We start from the raw sequence: 17003 nt of genomic DNA, 5'->3' as shown, positions 1-17003 counted from the left end.
CCCTGCGTGGGGTTGGGGCAGAAGCTGGTGCCTGTGTGAGCATCACTCCTCACCCAGAGCCACCAACAGGGTTTAGAGCTGAGACATAGAGTCCAAGCCTAAATATGGGAGTGTTTTGTCCCAGGGTGCATGTCGCATAGCTCTGGCTTTGTTGCTTTGAGTTTGGAAGCTCTCCCTGAGACACAGGGACAGAGTGGACAGTCCTCTGGAGTGATTGAGAACAGGCGCCTGCTCCCTCTTGTATAGGTTGTGGTGCTCCCATGGCAAGGCACACAACTTGCAGATGACAGAAATGCAGTTGTAGATTTGGTAGTATAGGAAGCACAAAGCAAGCCAGGCTGCTTCCTGTGGGTTATCATAAATGTCAGAGCTATTTTGTCTAAAAGAACTGCTTCTCCTCAAGGTTTCAAGCTGGTAGCACAGTTATGGTGTCAGATGTTTCGGGAGGGGCAAGTTTCTGTCTGTCAGCTACACACAGCGTCCCCATGCCCAGTCAGGGAAAGGCGGGAAGCTGGAGATGGAACTGGGACTCTGCACATGCCTCTTCCACAGAGCTACCCTCCAGCCCTTGTCTTTCCTGCTGAGTCTCTTCCTTACCACCCTGAGATGGCTGCCACAAGTTCATTGAGCTGTCTGCATCCATCCCTCCTGATGTCCCCAGTGTTTGTGTCTGCTTACACAGGCCCCAGGGCTATAGACGCAGTTGGTTGACCTGTGCTGACACCCGGGTGCGTCTTCATCATTCTAGCAAATAGTGTCAGATGCAGGGGCCAGGCTGGTCCATGCTCTTAGGGCAGAACCCACCCTTCACAGATATGGTCTGGGGTATCTTTCCTCTCTCTCCTTTGTGCCTGCCTTTAAGAATGTCTTGGGGTTTTAATCCCAGCACTTGGGAGGCAGAGGCAGGCGGATTTCTGAGTTCGAGGCCAGCCTGGTCTACAGAGTGAGTTCCAGGATAGCCAGGACTACCAGGACTACACAGAGAAACCCTGTCTTGAAAAAAACCAAAAAAAAAAAAAAAAAAAAAAAAAAAAAAAAAAAAAAAAATGTCTTGGGGTGATCAGGAGCCGCCCAGACAGCACCTGGGGAGAAAGTTTCCAAATATGTGCAGCACCGTGGAGACCGGGGCCCCAGACTCCTGGGCTCATGCCATGGCCTGTTTACTCTTTGTTTGGTCTACATAGTAACTCCATTCCCCACGTGTCCCCATGTTGTTGGAAGAGCATTTTACCAGCTAGGTCCCTGAGATCCCCAGCTGCCTTGTTCCTGGATTCTCTACTGTCACTGTCTGCAGCACTAGGGACACTGGTAGGACACTGCTTTGCTTCTGCATGTGCCTGCTTATGTAAAGATGGGGAGGGTAGACTGGGCTGAGGAGCTGGACAGACGTCACTTCCTACAGGTGTCTGTCCAATGAATGGGTCCCTACAGAGCCGGGCTGAGAGTGGGACACAGATCCCTCCACCTATGGTCACGTGATGGCCAGAGGGTCCTCTACTCAGCACTAGCCATCAGCAACTCTTATTCCTTCCTAAAACTGCAGGAAACAGCTGCCAATCCAGAGGCAGAGCTGGAGGGATGGGTGTGGTGAGAACCTTGGAAGCGAGGGCGGGGCCGGTGAGCACTAGGCAGCTTCCTCCTGGAGAGGTCCCCATGCCTCACTGGCCTTCTGACTTGCAACAAACTGGGTAAGCTGGTGACATGGTGACCTGGGCTCCTTAACCATAGCAAGCAAAGTAGCAGGCAGTGGTGCCCAGCCGCCTGGACAATGTGTTTCCCCAGCCCTTAGAGCCTGGCGTGGAGAGAGGGCATCATTGATCCTGGACTTGAGCTGTGGTTCAGCCAGGGCACGTTCTTCAGACTTAGAACATCAGGAGAGCAGGGTGTCTGAGGAGACCAGAACATGTCATCTTCTCACAGACCCCTGCGCCATGGGGTGCTGGGGCCAGCCCTGGGGAGTCCTGTGCTGGGACACCCCTGCCATGGAGAAGAGATGGGAGGTTAGAACCTCCATCTGGGACAGAGGCACCGGGATAGTGCTGCCAGTCTCTGTGGTTGCCACAGCGCCACCCAGCCCCCGCACTTCTCCAGTCCATCTGGAGGCTTTGAACCGTGGCTGCTGCCCCCAGCACTTCTACACTGTGTCTGTGAGATGGACTTTGATTCTACCTGTGAGTGTGAGGCTATCTTCTGTGCCTGGCTCGTCTTAGCACAACACTCTCTGTTTCTATCCACACTGATGCAGTTGTTAGGGTGCTTTATTTGTTTGTTTATTGATTAATTTTTATGGCTGGGTAATATTTCATTGTATGCATGTGCTGATTTTGCCGCCTGTTCATCCACCAGTGGACAGTTAGGAGATAAGGTATCTCTAGTTTCTTAACTTCCACACTTTGTACACTTTGCACCACAACGGCTGTGCTGCTGTGCAAGGGTCCCCTCTCTCCACGCCATCTGCAATGATGGCTACTATAGGTTTTATCTGCACTGTGCGGCTGACTACTGTTTCCAGTATCTCTTTGTTGTCCGTGGCTCCATCTGGACCTGAGCCCTTTGTTGGACCCTGGTCTCTGCATTAGTGGCTTGTCGTGTGGCTGTGGTGAAACACCTAAGCATAGCAGCTGAAGGAAGGAAGGGTTTCTCGGGCTCATGGGTGGAAGGCAGGGAAGATGCGGGGTAGGAGTGTATGGAGGTGGCTGGTCACAGTGTGTCCCCGGCCAGGAGCAGAGAGAGGTGATCCCTGGTGCTCAGCTCACTATTCCCTGTTCTCTTAGCCTGGGACTCCAGCCTGTGGGATGAACCCACCCACATTTAATATCAGCCTTTATACCTTAATTAACCTCATTTATATAATCCCTAAAGGGCTTGCCCAGAGGCTAACCTAATCTTTTTTAATACTCCTCCCATCCATGTCTGTCTGTCTATCTGTGTGTCTGTCTGTCTCTATGTGTCTGTCTGTCTGTCTGTCTGTCTGTCTCTCTGTGTGTGTGTGTGTGTGTGTGTGAGAGAGAGAGAGAGAGAGAGAGAGAGAGAGAGAGAGAGCGCGCTTCTGTGTCCCAGGCAACTTTCAGCTATCAGGTTTCACTTGTTTTGGGGGGGGGGGGGTGTCTGCTCATTGCTGTGTATTCCAGGCTAACTGACACACCAGGCTCCTATCTCCACCTCCCATCCCCCAGAAGGGACACTGGGATTACAGCCTCAAGCCGCCACATCTGGCCTCATGGGGGTTCTTTGGATTTAAACCTTGGTCATCATAAAATAAGCTTTTTACCCACCGATCCACCTCCCAGCCCTAGCCTATCAGTATCGCCTCTCCCGACATGCCTAGCTAGAGGCTTGTCTTTTTGGTGATTCCAGATCCTACCTGTCAGTATTAACCAGCACAGCCGCTGACCAGGCATTTGTTTGGCAGGCCTCGCAGAGTCTGAAGCCACCTCCTCATGCCGTTGCTGTGTCCTTTGCTCTTCAGAAACCTCTCAGCTTGATGCAGTCTTTTGTCTGCTTTTGCTTTTCCCATGTGTTCTTTTGAGTCTGGGCCTATTTCCTCCACAGAGAAGGTTTGGGCACAGGGGTGGTGTCCTTGCAGCTGCTAGCCACTTTGACCTCTGTCATGTCCAGCATATGCTGGGTGCTGTTCTTTACCATCCTTCCCAGCATCTTTGCCACCCAGCCCTGAAAAGAGAGAAGGGCGGGGCCAGGTCCCCACAATCCCCGCGGCTACAGAGAAGCACAACCTCAGGAGGTGAGCTGGAGAGCCCACACGTGGCTCAGGACCTCTTCAGTACCACAGGCTTGCACTGGAGGCAGTACTTGCTGGGTGGGTGCTGCCCCCATGAATGCTTGAACATGTCATTTTGGCTCCACCATGGGGCACAGGTCAGAGAGCTGAGAGTAGGAGAGGCTGTGTGCTCGCTCTCCACCAGAAGAGGCGGACATGCCGGAATACCACAGCCAAGCTTTGGCCGCACACGGGAGTTCCCCACCATGAGGGCCATCCCAAGGGCAGGCCAGCTACACAGGAAGGGAGACTGAGACAGAGGACTAGGGTGGCAGTGTCCTAAAAATCCCTGCAAGTTCCCAGAGTGGTACATTACTACCAAGAGCAGCTTAGCAAGTCATGTCTGTACAGGCAGCAAAGGGGACACCATGGACAGGAGACAGGCTTACTCTGTTCATTTATTTGTTTATTTATAACATGCATTTAGTTATTGTGGCCATGGTGCAAATGCAGAGGTCTGAGAATGGCTCTCAGAAGTCACTTCTCTCCTCCTGTGCGGGTTCTGGGAATTGAACTCCGGCTGTCAGGCTTGGTGGCAAGCGTCTTAACCTGCCTGCTGCTGGTCCTGCCCAGTTGAAAAAGCTTTAGTCTCGTTGGGCACCACGGTGCACATATTTGAATCCCAGCACAGGGGCAGGCAGAGCCCTGTAGTTGGAGGACGGCAGGGTCGACATGCTGAGTTCCAGGACAGCCAGGGCTTCCATTTCTTCAGGTTTTGGGGAACCTGAAGTAGAAATATGTTGCAAGGAAGCACCTCCAGTAGAATCAGGGGCTTCATCAAAACCTTGCAGCGTCTCAGCAGGCCACGGGTTGCCTGGGTGCCGCCCCTGTGTCTCCTCCAGCAGCAAGCTTCAGGCTTCTGGGGTAAATGCTCAGCTCGCTTACTGTCTGAGCCACCACTGTGTCTGCTTTAAGATAAGAGTGTTCCTCCCAAAACCAAGGACAGTGAGTGTTCAGGTGTGGGCCCTGGTGACTCACGCCCCTCCCAATGGGTGTCCATAGGTGGCTCTCATCCTTTGAGAGTCAAGAGGCCCAGTGGACAGAACGCTGCTGCTTCAGTTGGAAAACTAGAATCTGCCCTAAGCTGGCAGCTGGGGGCCGCTCTGTGGGTGCTCCGTGTGGGTGCTCTGTGAGCTTAGTCATGGCTCTCATTGCAGGCCTGGCCCTTGTTGCTGACCCTTTCCCTGCTTGGCCATCCCACCAGAGTGTGGACACGGGAGTATCCTTCTGAACCCTGCCGCTGGGGTGCGGCTGGTTCTGGGAGCCCCTGTTGCACTCTGGGAATCTTATGAACCGCTTTGAAGATCACTCCCCGTAGCCACCTCAGACCAGTCCTGGTTCCCCAAGAGCTGGGCCTCCCTGCTCCCTGGGTGATGCCACGCTCAGCCAGGAAGCGTGAGGACAACGGAGCACACACAGCCGGTCACATCTACCTTGATCTAGTGCGAAAGCCCCCCTCCTGTTTAAACTTGCCAGTCTGGAGCAGGCGTGAGGTCCTCCCAGAGAGAGCTACACAGGTGCTACTCTTGCTACTGGCAGAGGGGAAAGCCTGGCTCTATCTGCCCAGCCCCTGCCCAGTGACCAGGCTCCTAACACAATTGAGTAAACCATTTCTTCATGTCCGTGTGCTGTCTCACCATGGAGGGGTTCCTCAACACTGCTCTTGGGAAAGAAGTTCCTGAGGCAGGAGAAGGAATTCCTGAATTTTTAAATACTCTTTTTTTTCCCCCTTCAGATATCAACTTCAGTTCTGTAAATAAAATCACGAGGGCTGCAAATAAGGGGAGGGTATTAAACTTCTGGGTGGCTGATGGCTCTTATCATCATAGACCAGCACATGTGTTTGCTAGCGTTCCCTAAGGCCTAGTGAGAGCCGCAGGCACTCTTAGTGGGGTGGTGCTGGTCTCTGCCTGTGCCGGCCCTAAGATTTCAGCTGGGCTGAGCCAGCTGAAGACTTGTTTTGGGAAGGAATGCTGCCAGGCTCCAGGACAACCCATCACAGCAGTCTCTTCACCAGGGCGGCCCAGAGAAAGCTGAGTGTGGTACCCAGTCTGTGCTGGAGGCTCTGGCCACGGCTTCCACGGAGCTCAGAGCTCAGAGCTGGGTGCTGATGTTGCAGCAGCAGGTGCCCTGTGCACAAGGCCGAAACAGGCCAGATACTGCAGCCAGGCAGAAGGATGCCGGAGGGGGGGATTATAGAAGGCCTGTGGTGTGCAGTGTCTATCCTGTCAACAACGGGACTGAGTCCCTAAAAGAGAAGACACTAATGGGAACCCTGGCTCAGCTGAGTCCACTATCCTCATGTGGGTGGAGCTACTGAGGTCCATCTGTGTGAGGGATGGGCCCTTGAGTGTTGCTCTGGACCCAGGGTTGCCTTGCCTCACGCGTTCAGCATCTTTCAACTCAGTGTTTACACCCCTTCCTTCTGGATTCCGAAGCCACAGAACACGGGGCATTAAGCATCTGGGGTTTCCATACAATGTGCCCCGGCTGTGGAACGACTCTTCTTATACTGCACCAGACTCGGGAACCCAAAGGACAATGTCTGAGGCATGGAATTGGGAATTCTGGGACGTGGTCAGCCTTCTGTTTGGACCTGAGTCTCTGGCCACTAGGTAAGGAACCTATGGTTCTCTTTGGTCCCAGTCCTGGGGCCGTTGATGGTCAGGGCCCAGTGACCTGCATCACGTCATACTAGCTCCTAGCAAAGCTGCTTATTGGATTAGTGTATGTCCCACAGCAGAGCCTGCAGCGGTGCCCAGACAACAGGCTGCCTGTGACCTGCTTCAACACGTCCTCTGTCACTAGGTAGTCTGGGAAGGCTCTGCCCAGCACAGTTCTCAGGACAGTCTGCCTCCCCTTTTCCAGTAGTCTCAGTGCCATCCTGACGTGGGCAGTCAGGCCCAGTCACATCTTGAGCCTGCTCCCTGATCTGCCAGGGACCTACACTCACAGCCAGGCTCCTCCTCACCGCCTCTAAGAGGCTCTGGAGACAGAGGGTAGCGATGTTGGCCAGCTGTTCAACCTGCCTCTTCTCTGGGGTCTGCGTCGCCCTGCTGGCCGTGGCCCTGTCTTATTACTTCTACTGGTGAGGGAGGCCTAAGTGCAGGCCGTGCGCGTTGGGGATTATGGTATGAGTGGTGCAGGTGTGTGCTGGGGTGGGCTGTAGGCTGGAAGGGTGCGGGTCCCAGTCATGTAGGTGCAGGCAGTGTTGGGCACCCATGATGCTGACACACTGGGTGTGGGTGGTTCAGAGCGTACAGTGCAGGTGTGAGTATTGTGGGTGTGTGGGGGGGTGCAGTGGGGCTCTGGGTGGCTACGTCTGCCTCTAACTAAGGATCTGCCTGATCCCTTCGCTTCCCCGCTGAGGCCATCAGAGCTGGGAAGGGGCTGAGGGACAGGAGCTAGCTCATCTGATCTCCCAGTTCCTAAATCATGTTGGAGGTTGTTTGGTGGTGTCCCCTGTGTCCCCTGGGAGGCTTGATTGACAAAATTTATTGGTGTTTTCTCCACAATCTCCCATACCCTTTGTCTCTTACTCCCTCTGCTGGGTGAACCAGCTTAAATGGGATCTGAGAATGGAACAGAGACTGGGTAGTGCCTGTCGCTGAGGCGCGGCCCAGGAGCTAGACTGCCTTGTCGAGGACACTATGACCATACACCACCAAAGAACCTCAGCTCTCCAGCGTTCCTCAGTAAGGTGGGGACACGATGCTGCCGTGGCTCTGTGGAAGACAAAGGAGACTGGCCAATGGGGCAGCCACCTGAGGGGGACAGCGTCCCCACTTTGAGTGTTATCATCACATGATACAGAGAAATCCAAACTGGGGTTGTGTCAGGGGTGTGCTGAGTGAAGGAACAATATGTCATCATGCATGTCATCGTTGTTACAGGGCTTGGGGTGTTTGTTGTCTTGGACCTGGCCAGGTCGCAGGTAGTGAGGGCCCTGGTTACAGCATCTCACAGGGAGCCCAGCTCAGTTAGCACTGAGTGACATGGCAGCTCATCAAGTCTGCAGCTCTAGAGGAGCCAGCCGAAGGTGTGGAGGGCATGCCGTCTGTCCTGCAGGGCGGGAGCTGAGCCCTCATCCTGCTTTGTTAGGAGCATGCTGGTTCCTATTCTGCACGACCTCCGTCTTCTCCACTTCGGACATGTGTCGCAGCTGAGTCTACAGCTGTCTGAGCCACAGATGGGCAGGACTTGCTGAAAGAATTCTTTGTGTTGGGCCAAGTGCTCAACATTCAGTCACATCCTAGAGTCCCCAGGCCTGGCACCGTCTCCAGTGTCTTTTCAGAAAACCTTGCTTCAAATGTCCTCATAAGATCCCCCTGGTGATAGGAAAGACGGCATGCCGACCCCTGACTACACATCCACCATCTCTTGAGGGGCCCTTTTCTGCCTTCACAGGATCTCCAGTCAGCTCTCGAATCAGGAAATCTGTGTGACTTAGTTTGATGAAAAGCATCAGAGTTAAGACCCCCACCAGGCACCTCCCAGGGCAGTATGTAGGCAGGCCCTGGGTGCCAGGTCCCACGGGCCCCGGGTGCAGGGCCCCAGACCGTGCTCTGGCCTTGTACTTTAAATGTTCAAGCTAATAGAATCTGTTTGCTGCATGGACTTAAGCAGTTGCCCTTTTCAAAGGGAAAAAAAAATCCCTCTGAGAAGCAACTGAAGTGGAGAGCGGCGTTTGTCAGCCTGCCTGTACAGTGTGGGACCTGTCAGTTGACTCCTTGGAACCCTCTATTGGGATGTGACCCCACTTTGAATGTACCAACCCCTCAGAAGCCTGTGTGGGCGTCAGAGTAACTCTGCCTCCGAGCCTTTCAGACTGCTGATGCTCCCTGTTATCTGAGTCAAAGCAGTCAGTAGAACAAAACCAGAGGCAAAGCCTTAAATGAAATAATAGCGGCTGAGCAGAGTATGGGACTTGGGGCTGCTTCTGGAATCAGACGTGTGTGTGTGTGTGTGTGTGTGTGTGTGTGTGTTAGTGTATATGAATGTGTGAGAATGTATTGAGTGTGTATGTATGTGTTATGTATGTGTGTGTATGTGTATGTATGTGTTATGTATGTGTGTGTATGTGTGAGAAAGAGTGTGTGTGTGTGTGTAAAGCTTTGCACACCCACACAGCAGGGGTTAGAAACTTGAGCTAGTGATTTCATGCGGCGACTGGCCAGAGCCTTGTAGGGAGGTGACTGGTCATCTTCAGAAAGGGGTGGGACACACGGCTTCCTGACCTCCGGCTTCAGCAGGCCCGAGGTCTGACCCTTTTATGGGATCAATGGGTTGACCACGTGGTTTGACCACATGGGTTGACTGCGTGAGCTCAACATGGCCGTTTGTGTTTCTGTCGGGAGAATGGTGCCATTGTTTGCTGATGGGACCCTGGATAATCTCACAGTTGGCTTCGGGAGATTTTCCAGGTTTTGTGTGTTGGAGTCGGGCCGGACTGTGCTACCTCCTGACAGGAAGACTGCCCAGACACTTACTCCATTAACCCTCAAAGCCACCTGGTTGTCCTGACAGGAGCAGTCAGCCCATTCTCTTCAGATGAGAAACAGATTGGTTTAGAGATTATAATTTAGATAGGAGTCAGTCCAGATCTCTGGAGCTAATTTTTTTTTTTTTTATGTAGTTAGAAGTCCAAGTGTCATGGGGCTTTTGGGACTCTTTGTTGTATCTTAAGTTTTTATTACCAATAGAAACGTAGTGCTCCAGTTGGTCAGACTGGTGACCATTCTTTCCTCTTTCCTTATTAGTTTATCTTGGGTTCTGAGATTTGGAATTTCCCAGAGCCAAATCCCTTCCGGGAGATTGAAAAGCCAGAATTGTTAAAAATCTAAATTATAGATTTAGGTCTTAAATGATGACAAGATTCTTTTATGAATGATGAAAATCCCTGAATTTTGAACATGACGGCTTGGTCCAGGTGACATGGGAGGTCTGGGTAAGCAGGCGGGAGCGCACAATGCTGGTAAGGCCACAGGCGTAGCCTCACTATGTGCTACCAATGCCCAGATTAGTGTTGTTTCTATAGCTCAGGAGTATACAAGGAAAAAGTTAAGTATCTCAGACAGTTGAAAAAAATATTTGTGTGTGTATGTGCATGTGCGTATTTGTGTGTATGCTTGCATGCGTGTGTGTGTGTGTGTGTGTGTGTGTGTGTGTGTGTGTGTAGGCACCTGTCATGGAATGCCTGTGGAGGTCAGAGGGCTCTCTCACCTTGTGTGGGTTTCAAGGATTGAACTCCAGTCATCAGTCTTTGCGTGATAAGCGCCTGTACCATCTCACCGCTAAAAATCTAAATATGAGAGGACATATGGACTATAAACAGTGAGAGTTAATGGGAGTGTTCAGTACTCAGGACTGACCCTCTGTGGTTGGTGTAGTGGACAGGAATTTCCCAAAGCAGATGATGTCTGTATGGATGGGCTCAGAAGCAGCTGGCACAACTTTCAGCCACACCCACACAGCCCCTCTGTCCGGCTGAAGGGAGTCCCACTGCTGTCTTTCCCCAGCGGATGGGATCAGCCTCAGTGTTTTCTGCTTCTCTCCAGCTCCTCTTCTCCCAGGAACTGACTGTGGGAACCCTGGGACCAATTCTGAATTTTATTATCATGCTCAAAAGCCCCTTATGGTGATGTGCAATGTATGCTTTGGTAGAGATGGTTCATACAATCCTTAATATTTTACAGGACTCCCACCACTTATTTGTAAGCAGACAACACTTTTCTAGAGGTAGACCTTAGAAAAGTCACTGGTGTTTTGTAGGTTGAGGATAAAGGTATCAGTCAATTTTGACAGTTAGTGCCGTATTTATTTAACCATCAACCCAGATCATAGGTACAATGAGAGTCTTATGTAACCAGTTAAATCTTATAGACTTAAATGTTTCCCCAGTAAGGGTAAGTTTCACAACTATGCAAGTTAGCAGGAATCCTTTGCCCTAGTTACGGTTGCTATGGCTGTGGTGTAACGCCATAACCAAAAAGCAAGTTGGAAAGAAACGGGCTTATTTGGCTTACACTTCATAGTCAGGGCAGGAACTCACACAGGTCAGGAACCTGGAGGCAGGAGCTGATGCAGAGGCCACGGAGGGATGCTGCTTACTGGCTTGCTCCTCATGACTTGCTCAGCCTGCTTTCTTATAGAACCCAGGACCACCAGCCCAGGGATGGCCCCACCCACCATGGCCTGGGCCTTCCCCCATCAATCACTAATTAGAAAATTCCTTTCAGTCGGTTGTTACAGAGGCATTTTCTCAGTTGAGGCTTCCTCCTCTCTGATGACTCTAGCTTATGTCAAGTTGACATAAAACTAGCTAAACAGGGGCTGGAAGGACGGCTCAGCAGTTAAGAGCACTGGCTGCTCTTCCAGAGGTCTTGAGTTCAATTCTCAGCAACCACACTGTGGCTCACAAGCATCTGTAATGGGATCTGATGCCCTCTTCTGGTGTGTCTGAAGACAGTGACAGTGTACTCATATACATATGATAAATAAAAATCTTAAAACAAACAAATGAACAAACAAAAATCTATCTAAACAGCCTCCAAGTTGTTGAAAATTCTTTTTTTAAAAACATTTACTTATTTTGCATGTGGGAGCAAAGTCACTCATGGACCATGCTGCACATGTGGAGGTCAGAGAACAATTAGGAGTTGGTTTTCACCATACATGTTGTTGATGCAGGGTCTCTTATTGCTGTCACTGTACGGTGTATACCAGGCTACCCTGTCCGTGAGATTCTGGTGGGTTCTCTTTTCTCCCCTACCCATCTCACAGTGTGAGCCCTGAGATGGCACATGTGCTTTTTTATGTGAGTTCCAGGGCTCAAACTTGGGTGCTTTTGTTTGCATGGCAAGTATTTGTATCCATTGAGCCATCTCCCAGCCCCAATATTCCTTGTAGACTTTCCCACTGTCAAGGGGTAGCTGTCTAGCAAGAGAAAGCCTTGGCCAATGGGAGAACATATAGACATTAGGATAAAATCTAACCACAGAGCTTTAAGTGACTGTATCAGTAAATAAATAAAAAAATAAAATTAAAAATCCTTGTTCCATAAGCCAGACTTTCTAGAAACGTCGTTGAGAGCAGACTGACATTAGAGGAAGCCCCTCTGAGATGGTGAGATGGTGCGGTGGCTCAGAGCATTTCCAAAGCCACTGTGAAAGAGAAGCCGAGTCTAAGGCCTGTGTGTGGTGAGCACATTAGCGTCATCTGTAAACCTTAAGATGATGCCAGAAGCCGGGCAGTGGTGGCGCACGCCTTTAATCCCAGCACTTGGGAGGCAGAGGCAGGCAGATTTCTGAGTTTGAGGCCAGCCTGGTCTACAGAGTGAGTTCAGGACAGCCAGGGCTACACAGAGAAACCCTGTCTCAAAAAGCCCAAGGTGTGGGGAGTGGGATGGAGGAGTAACAGGTCAGTAAGTTTTAAATGACTTTTCTTTAGTTTTTTTTTTTTTTTTTAAGTTGTATCTTATGTTTGTTCAAGAGAAGGGCCTTGAACACACTGTTTTATAAGGGCTAATAACTTTCAAAATCCACCCTAAAGCTGGGCAGTGGTGGCGTAAATCTTTAATCCCAGTAATCAAGAGGCAGAGGCAGGTGGATCTTTTTGAGTTTGAGGCCAGCCTGGTCTACAGAGCAAGTTCCAGGACAGCCAAAGCTACACAGAGAAACCCTGTCTCAAAAAACAACAACAACAAAGCCACCCTAAAATCTACATACATCATATATTAGGCATGCTAAGAGTAATAAGTTTAGCACAGTTTTAAAAATGTAAAATTAGCACAGTTTTAAAAATGTAAAATGACCATGGGTGTGCCGCACACCTTTAATCCCAGGACTCGGGAGGCAGAGGCAGGCAGATGTAAGTTCGAGGTTAACCTGGTCTACATAGTGAGTTCCAGGATTGTCAGTGCTACATACTGAGACCCTGTTATGAAACAAACAAATAATAAAATAAGAATAAAAGTAAATGATAAATGAAGTGGCTGCAAATTTTGCCAGTTACTTTTAAGAACTTTAGGGGAGGATTGGGTTTTGCTCTGAATAAAGCAACCAGTCAAATAATCACCCTGCGCATATACAACAGAGAGTGAGCTCCTTAGAGAAACAAAGTAGCAAGCTGGCATCTCTAGATCATCAGCCATGAGAAGGGCCTGGCCTGAAGGGAAAAGACCAAAGATGAAGCCTGGTGGGGAGAATTAGATGTTCATTTCCCTGTAAGGCTTCTCAGCCAGACGGAGCCTTACACTTGAAATGCTAGTGGAGAGACACTTTCTCTCTTCTCTTTGCACTAATCTAACAACTAGTTCAGAATAAGCCAGCGGCCCATCCACCTAACCTAGGGAGCTCTCAGCCCCAGAAAGAGCTCATCACCACCACCAAGGAGGCCGCCTGGACAGCCGGGCAGGGCTTGTGCTGGAACCTGGCTCTGATCCATGTGACTCCTCCTGTGACCATGGAACATTCTCAGGCCTACATTCAGGCGCCCAGAACTGTCTGTGAGCAACACAACTTTTAGCTGTGTTTATTCTAGAGCCAAATACGAGTGACTAAGGCCCAGGAACACAGACTCAGGGTACCTCCAAATACCGTATCCCAGTGTAGTAACAGCTATATGAAATTTTTATAATAACAGAACAAAAAAAAAAGTCATACGTTAAGGTAGTATTAAAATACCTTGGTGGAAACATCCGGTGGGTTGTTACAGCAAGATGGGAAGCCTCTGATGTAGGCCTCAGATGCCATCTGATGACATCCATAGTCCTCATTTGGTGGGAATTAGGGGACTCAGTACATCCCAAAAGGATTTGCCTCAATCATAAAAACGTTACATCAAACACAGAGGTGGGCAATGAATATCTCTTAAGAGGGCTGAAGGCAGCCCGGGATGATTTAGTTCTGGACCTGTAAGAGTCCATCTCTCTACAACCACAGAAACATTAGAAATAAGGAAACAGCTCTGAGGTATCAGGCTGCCTTATGAGTCAATAGTGTGGCTCACGCTCCTTTTTCTTGGGAATGTTGGTTCACAGAAATTTCTGTCTGAGTGTGGGGGTGGGTGTCACTGCCATGCACACAGAGTCTTGCTGGGGAAGTGCTGGCTTCAGTAGAAAGAGCAGTTGTATCTAGAGACAAACCACCGGAGTGACAAAGTTGGTGTCACCTGCTATTCCTCAATACGAGGTCTGGCTCGCCATGCTAGGTATATGCGGCCACTGTAGCTTAGAGCTTCACTAGGAAATTCTGCTGGGCTGGTTAGTTTGAAGAGTGTCAGGCTGGGGGCGGAGTCAGAGGCAGCACCTTTGCCAAGAATGTTCAAGGTCCTGGATTCCTTCCCCAGCACCATAGAGAAAAAACAAAGTGTACACAGTGAGGTCGTCCCATCCTCTTCTCCACAGATGCTGTGGTGAGCTGTGGGCTTCAACACTGCCTGTTTCCTTCTTTATTTTTTGTTTTGAGACAGGGTCTCTCCACATATCCCTGGCTGTTCTGGAATTCACCACATAGACCAGGCTGACCTCACAGAGACCCACCTGCCTCTGCCTTCCAAGTGCTGGAACTGAAGGAGGACACCACCACACCCAACTGTCTTTCAGTTGTTTAATATTTCATAATTGTGGAAGTAACTGCTTCATGCCCCCCAAAAATATGAAAAGCAGAAATGTACTCCAAGCCCTATTGCTCCAGAAGCCAGTGGTTACCTTTAGGATAGATAACTAATATCTTCCAGGGGAGGGGTCTCCGACCAACCAGCAGGGTTTGGCGGCTGCAAGTCCCAGGAGACGGCTGTGGCTGTGGTGGCTGACCTGTCGTGGGATGGGACACTGTAACTGTGCCTTCAACACTCAGTCTTCCTCCTCAGGGGTCTTCACTGTGCCTTTATTAGGCCAAGTGCGTGTCTGCGGTGGCCCTGTCTCTGTGGTCACTCCACTGCGTTCTTTGGGTGATGGTGAAAGTGAGTTTGGCCCTTTTTATTAAATCAAATCTTTAAAAGGGAAATTACTTAGACTCCAAGGGTGTGTGAGGTAGGTGTCTTCAGAATTAGGGTTGTAAACGTCCTGGTAGCTCTCGGAGGCCGTAGACTGATCACGGATCGTTACTGCTTCTCTTGACCTGGAGGGCCAGGTGCTTGGCTGCAGGCAACAGACAAGTTGAGCCTAAGTTGCGTGCTGGACCCAGAGTTGAGGAAAGCCTGAGTCTGTCAGCCCCTTAGCCCCAGGGCTGAGGAATCGGGCCTTGGCTGGTTTCATCACAGGGAAGGCTGGGAGCCCCTGTGTGGCTCTGTCTACTGCATGCCGGGGGAGCGGTGGACTGAGAATCTGAGCGTTAAGACTTTCTTGAGGCTGATCTTCATCCTGCCTTCCTGGCAGCTCTCAGGCCACACTGTGTGACCCCGGGAAGCCCCGGTTCTAGGTGCTTCTCCGCACTCAGTGTGCCAACTGGAAGATCTTCACCCCTCTCCCCTCGAGCTGCTGTCGATCACACCTGCAGGGCGGGCACCAGCCAAACTTGGGGTGCACTGGTGAGAAGTGCCTCCACTCCCTCAGGGGAAGAACCAGTCCTCAGCCCAGGCATGTCCCTGTCTCCAGCCTTGTTGCTGGGTGGCCAGCAGGAAGGTTCATTTCATCTTCTTCTGGATTGAGGTTCTTTCTCAGCTTTCATCCCGGGCTTCCCCTCATCAGACGGAGCCCACACCCCTCTCCTTCTCTGTGTTGCTTTGCTGTGTGTATTCACTGGCCCCCATCAGCAATTACTGGGTCATTCCATTATTGCTCTGTAATCCTGGACTGGGCCTGTGGCCCTTAATCCACAGAGGAAGGGACTGTTGTCCCCACCCAGTATAGAGAGGCAGGTGAGGCTGCAGAGGGCTAAGGGAAGGGACCATGGGAAAGACCTTACGCTGTGTGCAGTGGTATGGTCCAGCTGCAGCTGCATCCTGTTCTTGGTGAAATCCAGCAGAGTTACTAGGTCAGAAGACTGACTTGTACTTACAGTGAGGAGGCCCTGAGAGTACGGCCTTCCTGTGAGCCCCCATGTGTGACATGGGTCCACCCACCAGCTTCCTGTGGTTGGGGACTATAGCATTGCTTGAAGCTGAGCCCTGCGGAGCAATGGGGTGGTAAGGCTGCCGAGAGTGTGGGTAATCTGGCCTGGCCACCTCGGCTGTTGGGAGCTTTCTTTCCTGCACACTGCTCTCCTGCCCCCCCCATAAGCCCGGCCGCTCTCATGTGCCAAGTGTGAACATGAGCTGGCCACACAGCCAGCCCTGATGTTTCACCCACTTGGCAGAATGGCTATTTTTGTACTCTGGGACATAGCTGAGTGGTCACTATACTACCCCCACTCCTGCCAGCGGAGTCCTGTTGCCCTGCTGTGGGAGGAGGCTACAGACTCCCCCAGCCAGGACCCCAACCATCTGAAATCCAGAGCTCAGGGAGAGAAGGAAAGCAGGAGTGCAGGTAAGGAGCCAGGGGGCCCTGGAGTTCCTGCCGGGGCTGGGAGGGTGAAAGGAAGCCATGATGGAGATCCTGCTTCCTGCCGGGACGGAAGCGCAGGGACAGGCTCTGAGTGGCTTTAAGGGCACTGACCCTGCTGACCTAGATTCCCTGGTCACTGGGCAGAAAGAGCCTCGTATCTCCAGACGTAGAAAGCCAGGCTCATCCCTCAACTCCAAGAAAGTTGTATGGGTTCCCAGGCAGCCAGCCAAGCTGAGCAGCCTGGTGGGGCCCCTTGACCTTGAGGGGGTGGAGTTACTAGGATAAGTTTTAGACCAACACTCGAATTTGGTGTAAAGTTCGGGGACAGGAGAGAAAAGGACACACGTAAGAAGATGACAGTTGCAGGGCGTGGAGAGAGGAGAATTTAGGTATGAATTTACATGTTTTTCTCATATGAGCTCTTCAGAATAGGCCTCCCTCCTGAGGGGTCTACCTGCTTCTATCGAGATCTGAGCCAGCCCCTCCCAGGGTGTCTCAGCAAAAGGCCAGGTTCCTCATCCCACCTAGCCCTTGGTGCCCCAACCCCTGTGGCAATGTTAGGTGCATTAAAGGATACATGAGGAGGGGTGTCAAGGCAGCAGGTGCTGGGAGTGACCACTGCAGCAATACAGGTCCCAGGGAGGGGTGAAGGGCACCGGTGAGAAGTAGAGAGAAGCCCAAGGTCGTGCTGGGGTCTGTGAGTGTTCGGATGGCCATAGGCTGCTGCCTGTGCTTGAAGCA

At 51.2% G+C, this 17003-nt stretch overlaps 1 protein-coding gene across 8 annotated transcripts in view; it reads left to right on the top strand.

The window, feature by feature from the left end:
• The window catches only part of Agpat3 (1-acylglycerol-3-phosphate O-acyltransferase 3), a 79652-nt gene that overhangs the window by 39787 nt on the left and 22862 nt on the right, over positions 1 to 17003 (top strand). Inside the window, exon 1 of one of the 8 annotated variants that reach the window (XM_076917083.1) lies at positions 1669 to 1688. The exons of 4 other annotated variants lie outside the window; for them this stretch is intronic. The gene's annotated coding sequence lies outside the window, so the exon portion shown is untranslated. Of the gene's footprint in view, positions 1 to 1668; positions 1689 to 6567; positions 6867 to 16223; positions 16245 to 16518; positions 16652 to 17003 lie in introns of those variants that run through there. 3 more of the 8 variants (XM_034524463.2, XM_076917084.1, XM_076917081.1) reach the window with 3 other exon arrangements.

The sequence above is a fragment of the Arvicanthis niloticus genome, chromosome 20 (assembly GCF_011762505.2).
Source record: "Arvicanthis niloticus isolate mArvNil1 chromosome 20, mArvNil1.pat.X, whole genome shotgun sequence".
In the NCBI taxonomy this organism is placed as follows: Eukaryota; Metazoa; Chordata; class Mammalia; order Rodentia; family Muridae; genus Arvicanthis; species Arvicanthis niloticus.
The sequence above is the reverse complement of the archived record's forward strand: the minus strand, read 5'-3'. Positions and strand labels throughout refer to the sequence as shown.